General features: G+C 31.6%; 1 long non-coding RNA gene across 1 annotated transcript; it reads left to right on the top strand.

Annotated features, from left to right (window-relative positions):
• The first annotated feature begins 291 nt into the window (after positions 1–291).
• Positions 292–1080, top strand: LOC139501482 (uncharacterized). The gene is made up of 2 exons (XR_011658580.1): positions 292–397; positions 962–1080. It is a non-coding gene; the product is annotated as an uncharacterized lncRNA (long non-coding RNA).
• Positions 1081–7212: the final 6132 nt, after the last annotated feature.

Below are 7212 nucleotides of genomic sequence, written 5' to 3'. Positions count from 1 at the left end.
TTTAACAAAGACTAATAGGGAAAAATCAATGGTGGTATTACACCTATTTAGGGAAACTACATGTGCACTCGTGACCTTATTGTACTTTCATTTTTAAAAGTTATTAATAAACCAGTTCATACATTGTAAACATGGACTATTCGGAATGGATTGAGACACAGAAAGCACGTTTGAGGTAAAATTGCCTTGAAATGGGGGTTTACGGGTGTTTTCTAAGTCAAATGGGTGGACAGACAAAGCTGTATTTAGTTTACTGTGTTAAATTTTAAATAATACCCTAACAGTTTTGTTTATACAACATGTGAATTTTTTATTTCAGTGTTCACATGTTCTGAAGAGCATTCTGTTGAAAAATCTTATATGTGAATTGGTCTGCAGATGACACTTCAGCATTAAAGTAAGTATCAACTATCATCATGTTTTTTGTGTTTTTTTTGGCCGCAAAAGTTTACAATTTGCCATTGTGCCATCTACATTTTGCACAGACAATAAATCATCTAAACACTTATTTGCCCTGGATTTATACACATCAGAATCCAGTCTCACATACTTAAACTTTATAATTCTTACCAATTATTTTTTGTACCAGCATTCCAAGGGACATAACCCTTTTTAAAAACATTTTGAGGTATTTTTTATTACTCTTTCTCCCCATTTTCTAATGTAAAATACAAGAAAGTGGACACTTTGTGTAAATCTATTAGAAATATACTGTTATGAGTAAATAAAAAGACTTTGATACCAGTAACAATAAATGGTTGACTGAAAGGGAACCGTTATTTGTCACACTAGGCGAACAGACTAAAAACTCGAGTTACACATAAGGGCTTCTAGAAACTTCCGTGTAGACTGTTAACATTTATAGAGACAGTTCTTTCAGCTAAAACACTTTAATTATTGATTTAACATTACATTTATATCATTTTTGTGGGGAAATAATCACATTTGTTTTATTTTTTAGACAAAAGATATCAAGTTTTGATGAAAAAGGAAGGAAGGAGGAAAAATGGACCAAAACAGACCAAAACAGACCTTCAAATGAACTCTAAAAGGTGCAATAAAATTGTTTATCATCTAAAAGTTGTCTTTTGTATTCTATTTAATTGTTTGAATGCATAGATCATGAGTTTTTGATCAGATATTAGTCAACACTGCATTTTATAATGATACACTGAAATTTGGATTTGTCGAAGAAATAAGACTGAAATTGCCGTAGGATATGGCCTTACATTATAGTGATTTTCTCTGAAACTATAGATCTGACTGAGACAAAACTTGGCAGTTATGCTTGAAATAACTTGCAATTGGAGGGAAAAAAATTACATTAAGTTTATTTGACATTTAGGTGTTCTTTAGGTGTAATACCACCAAATCATGATACGCCACATCCGGTTGCATACGAAAGTAGGTCTAAAAAAATATTCCCTTGAATTTGACAGTTGTAGAAAATTAACCCTGCATTTCAATGCACTTAAATTTTTCTGAGTCATAAACATGTATGTTGGGTGTCTGAAAGCATCATTCTTTTTTTATTTGATGGTCTTATAAAATATTTTGGAAAGTTAAGGTTACATAGTTGCCAAAGCAGGTAACCAGTAAATAACCTGGTAAAAATGTGATTGTTTACTTCCGGTGCAGGTTACTTTCTTATATGCAATGAAATGTAGTGTGAAATTTTCACTGTAGCACTGGAAAGGATTAAACTTTATTCATGCAAAGTATTTCTTTGGTTGAAATAAAGGTAAATTCTGTACATTTTTTTTAAAAGTACCAATTTAACAAAGACTAATAGGGAAAAATCAATGGTGGTATTACACCTCAAACTTGTAAACTGAACAAACCTAAATATAAAGGGTGTATTCGATTAACTCATTGTAAATAGTTTTCTGAAACTGATATTATCAAGATGCTTGATTTCTTGATTGACAACATATTTGTTACGTTCGGAGGACGTGTTTTTCAACAGACTGTCGGCATTCCAATGGGAACAAACTGTGCCCCTCTACTCGCCGACTTGTTTCTTTATTATTATGAGGCTGACTTCATGCAGGAACTTCTTAGGAAGAAAGATAAGAAGTTAGCAATATCCTTCAACTCTACTTTCCGCTATATAGATGATGTTCTTTCACTAAACAATTCAAAATTTGGTGACTATGTGGAACGCATCTATCCAATCGAACTAGAGATAAAGGATACTACAGATACAGTTAAGTCGGCTTCATATCTTGACTTACATCTAGAAATTGACTATGAGGGTCGGTTGAAAACAAAACTTTACGACAAAAGAGATGATTTCAGCTTTCCAATTGTGAACTTTCCATTTCTAAGTAGCAACATTCCAGCAGCACCTGCATACGGGGTATATATCTCCCAATTGATACGATATTCCCGTGCTTGCATTTCCTATCATGATTTTCTTGATAGAGGTTTGCTGCTCACAAGGAAGCTATTAAACCAAGAGTTCCAAATGGTGAAGTTGAAATCATCCCTTCGTAAATTTTACGGACGCCATCACGAGTTGGTTGACCGTTATGGAATAACCGTTTCACAAATGATATCGGATATGTTCCTTACGTCGTAACTACAATCCCCTTCCCTTTCATGAATATGACCTACCGAATTAGACTATTTACCGGATTTGTAATCACTTAAGCAACACGACGGGTGCCACATGTGGAGCAGGATCTGCTTACCCTTCCGGAGCACCTGAGATCACCCCTAGTTTTTGGTGGGGTTCGTGTTGTTTATTCTTTAGTTTTCTATGTTGTGTCGTGTGTACTATTGTTTTTCTGTTTGTCTTTTTTATTTTTAGCCATGGCGTTGTCAGTTTGTTTTAGATTTATGAGTTTGACTGTCCCTTTGGTATCTTTCGTCCCTCTTTTTTTAACATTTCTAAATAAAAGTAACACTTTTGCCTGGGATTATTAGTAAGCTAATGCATTAATTAGATATTTTACTTTACTTATCGTCTTTCAGTTGAATCTACGAGGCTTAAAAATTTATGAGGCTGCTTTTTAAAAGACTTTTGACACACCTATAATCAAATCTGTCGTCGCATTAAACCAAATTTACTATCTAAAAATATCTAGTCATATTTGGTTCGTTCTACTAGGTTCGTGTGTACGTAAATAGCATTTGAAATCTCAAAATAAATGACATATAACGCCAAGATAACTTGTATTAAATGACCATGACGAAGTCTGAAAAAAGTAACCAAAGACCTTCCATGACTCTGTCATCTAATTAACAAACATGTAAAGCTAATAACTGAGATTGAGAATTGCTCAGTTTCTTTCCCCCCTATATATGATCCGTTCATCCTATATTGATTCTTAAAATTCAAGAGTCTATCTTAAATTGAGCTTGTATCATATTTTCCCTCCGGTTTAAATGATCCGTTTATCCTATATTGAATCTAAAATTCAAGAGACTATCTTAAATTGAGGGTAAATAATTTGGCCTTCCAAATACCGTTTCGATCCCTAACATCAATAAAGAGACATTTATTGTCGAAACCCGGATCTGGTGTACACAAAAATATTGACACCTTATGTTTGTGGCATAACATCTTAGCCACAAGTTTATTGTTTTTTGTTTAGTATAAAATTTATATAAAAATCCATTTTGTTACTTCTTGTTATCAATTTTATTTGGCAATCGCCAATGGCAGTCAGCAGGGTTAAAGAACATCAGTTGTTCGACCTGTTAGTCAAATGCGTTTTGTTTAAATATACTTTTTCACTTTTTTGGTCTTTTGGAAAATGTTGTTTGTGCTGTATTTAGACCCTTCTACAGCAAAATTTGTTTAACATGCACACGTATAAAAAATTGCGGTTTTTATCCAACGCATTCATAGGTTTGAACGTAGTTTTCAATTTAGACTTGTTAGACTCCTGAACCTAAGAATTCTATGAATTATTTCGTATTAATAGGATAAATATGGTCATTAATATACTGAATATGGCTGTTTTTTTTTATACTCCCTGTTAGATAAAGATAAAACATACTCATAAATATGTAGCTTACATGATTTTTTTAGTAAGTAATTACTAGAAAAAAATTGTTTAATTCTTTTAATTCTTACACTCAACATTTGCTCCTTTTGATTTACATTTTCTTTTCGTAAACTAATGTCAAATCCAACGGTGACATTTTGTTACTAAGGAGTCGCCTTGTTGACTTTCTGAAATCCGCAGTAAAATGTGAATAATGCAATAGAATACAAATGAAAGCAAACCACACCTCAAAAATCCATATTGATGCAATATTATACGATTTTCGATGGTTCACAAAATGTAGTGTGTTTAATTGACTTATCATAGATAACAGGATAAAAATGACGAATCAGTGACACTCGAATGAATAAATATATAATAAGTAAAAAAAATGCACGAAATTAAATAGCATTTCGGACCTATAATTGTGAAAGGTCTAGCCCAAATCAGCTAAGTTAATTCTGGCGTATAACATTCTGAGTATTTCGAAATACGATATGTTTTGTGAATAGTTTATTTACAATAATAACCATATTTTGAAAATTCGGTTCAACCTAAGAAGTGACTTTGTTTTTGATATTTCTATATATCTATTGAAATCATTCATCATTTGTTATATCTTAAAGCGTTTACTAAACTGTAAATTTTATAAAAGTACGCTGTACCTCAATTTTATAATGGTTGGTAAATAATCATGAAATCTATTAATTACATGTTGTAATGTAACCAAATGTAATGTATTCCATAAACTATTCATAGATAACAAGATGAAAAATTGAATAAAATGATATAAATGTACACACTTCATGTATCCTTTTTTATGGTCGATAAAAGAACGACGACAAATACCAAAGGGACAGTCAAACTCATAAATCGAAAATAAACTGACAACGCCATAGCTAAAAATGAAAAAGACAAATAGACAAACAATAGTACACATGACACAACATAGAAATCTAAAGAATAAACAACACGAACCCCACCAAAAACTAGGGGTGATCTCAGGTGCTCCGGAAGGGTAAGCAGATCCTGCTCCATGATGATAAAACAACTATGAAATATACCAATTCCATCTTGAACGTTTTTATTTATGCAATAATGAACTGCTTTAAATTAAAGAATGAGGCTAAATTAATATTTTTGTATGATTGTTAACTCCTAAAAATGCCAAAGTATATCCCTTAGACTTCAGATATATGACAATAGTTTACAAAAAAGAAAACTCAATTATTCTCATCAATGATATTCTCCCGGGATCAAATGCAGATTAGTTGACGATAATAACAACAAATTGGCGTATTACTTTTCGAAATGTTTTGCAAAACGAAATTGAATTTAACAAAATGTGTCCCAAAAGCATTCCAAAATAAAATAAAACTATTAATTAAAAAAGAAATGCATCCCCGTTACGTATCAATACATTTCAAAGTCTTATCAGATTGTTTTATTGTTGCCTTCGGGTTGGTGAGGTCGTTTCTTAAAATAATTGATAGAAATACCATATATCAAGAGTCCAAAATATGAAATCATAATTACTTTGATTGGAATTACTAGTCGTGTTACCGGATATACTGATTTTTTTTTTATCAATATTAATGTATTAGATAATAAACTATGCATTATTTCTTAAAATCGTGTAATTTGTTCCCCCTGATAGTATGCTTCTTTTTATTTGAATAAGTTGTGATGAAGTGTAAAGATTAGTACAAGTAATCAAAAAATAATAAAAACTTCAATACGGTAATCTTTAATTAATAGTCTTAATAATTTTTTAATCAAAGATACAAGAGTCACCTTCAGCCCTTACTTATGACTGATGTTAGCCAATTGAGAATTAAATCTAAAGACAGTTAGCTTTTACAACTGTTGTGTTCGATAGCTTAGTGACAATTACATGTTATGTACGTTTTGAATTACTTTTTAAATAGGTTTTAATTTGTGTTTATGTTCTTTATTCTTTATGTTTAAATTATTAACAAACATTAACCCCTGTTGTTCAACGGAGAAGAACGACTTTATTTCTCTAAATATTCACACAAATTCGATTTATGATTTGAAAAGAAAATAAGAACATGAGAAAAACAGCTTGATTTAATAAACATAGTGGTGTGGGAGTATAATGAGGCGCCATCTTGTGAGGACAGGAGTCACACTATTTTCATAACTTCATTTTTTTTTGAAAATTGAAAAAAAATATTAAAAAGAAAAATAAGTTGCAAAATTCTATTTGTAGAATATGCGATGTTTACGAGTAACTTTAAATAAAGGCAACAGTAGTATACCGCTGTTCAAAACTCATAAATCCATGGACAAAAAACAAAATCGGGATAACAAACTAAAACCGAGGGAAACGCATTAAATATAAGAGGAGAACAACGACATAACACTAAAATGTAACACATATAGACAAAATCCCACGAGAATAACAAATATAACATATATATATAACATCAAAACCAAATACATGAATTTGGGATAGACAAGTACCGTGACACGTCTTATCGCAATGTGAATTTACACTCAAAAATAAGAGAAAACAAACGACACAACGTTATAATGTAATACACACAGAAACGAACTATAATATAACAATGACCATATTCCTGACTTGGTACAGGGCATTTTTAAAGGAAAAAATGGTGGGTTGAACCTGGTTTTGTGGCATGCCAAACCTCGCACTTTTATGGCCATGTGAAATATAACATCAAAATGACAACACAGGACTACAATATAAATAAATTGGAGAACACAATTGACAAAGAATCACACGAACAACAGTCAACAAAAGGCAACAAGTTCAAAATTTTAATACGCCAGAAGTGTATTTTGTCCACACAAGACCTATGTGTGACGCACAGATACAAAAGTTTGAAAGCCGAAACGAGTACAAAGTTGAACAGCATCGAGGACCAAAAGATCAAAAAGGTTGTGCCAAAAACGGCAAGGGTTTTCCGTTAAGTTACCAGAAAATCCCTATAATTTAGAGTAATTTATACTTTTGCAAACAGTAAATTTAATAAAATGAATATTCAAAAGATGTACATGATAAAGCTGAAGTATTAACTAATTACAGGAAACAATTGAAATACATTTACATAACCAGACATTTGAAACACAAAAGTAGACACATCCGAATACGTTTAAACCTCTACGCCAAGTGACGTCCTATTTGAAACTGAAAAATGACGAAAAAATGACGTCATTAGAATTAGTAAAA

The sequence above is a fragment of the Mytilus edulis genome, chromosome 13 (assembly GCF_963676685.1).
Source record: "Mytilus edulis chromosome 13, xbMytEdul2.2, whole genome shotgun sequence".
Classification (NCBI taxonomy): domain Eukaryota; kingdom Metazoa; phylum Mollusca; class Bivalvia; order Mytilida; family Mytilidae; genus Mytilus; species Mytilus edulis.
Note: the sequence above shows the minus strand (reverse complement) of the source record. Positions and strands in the feature narration are given on the sequence as shown.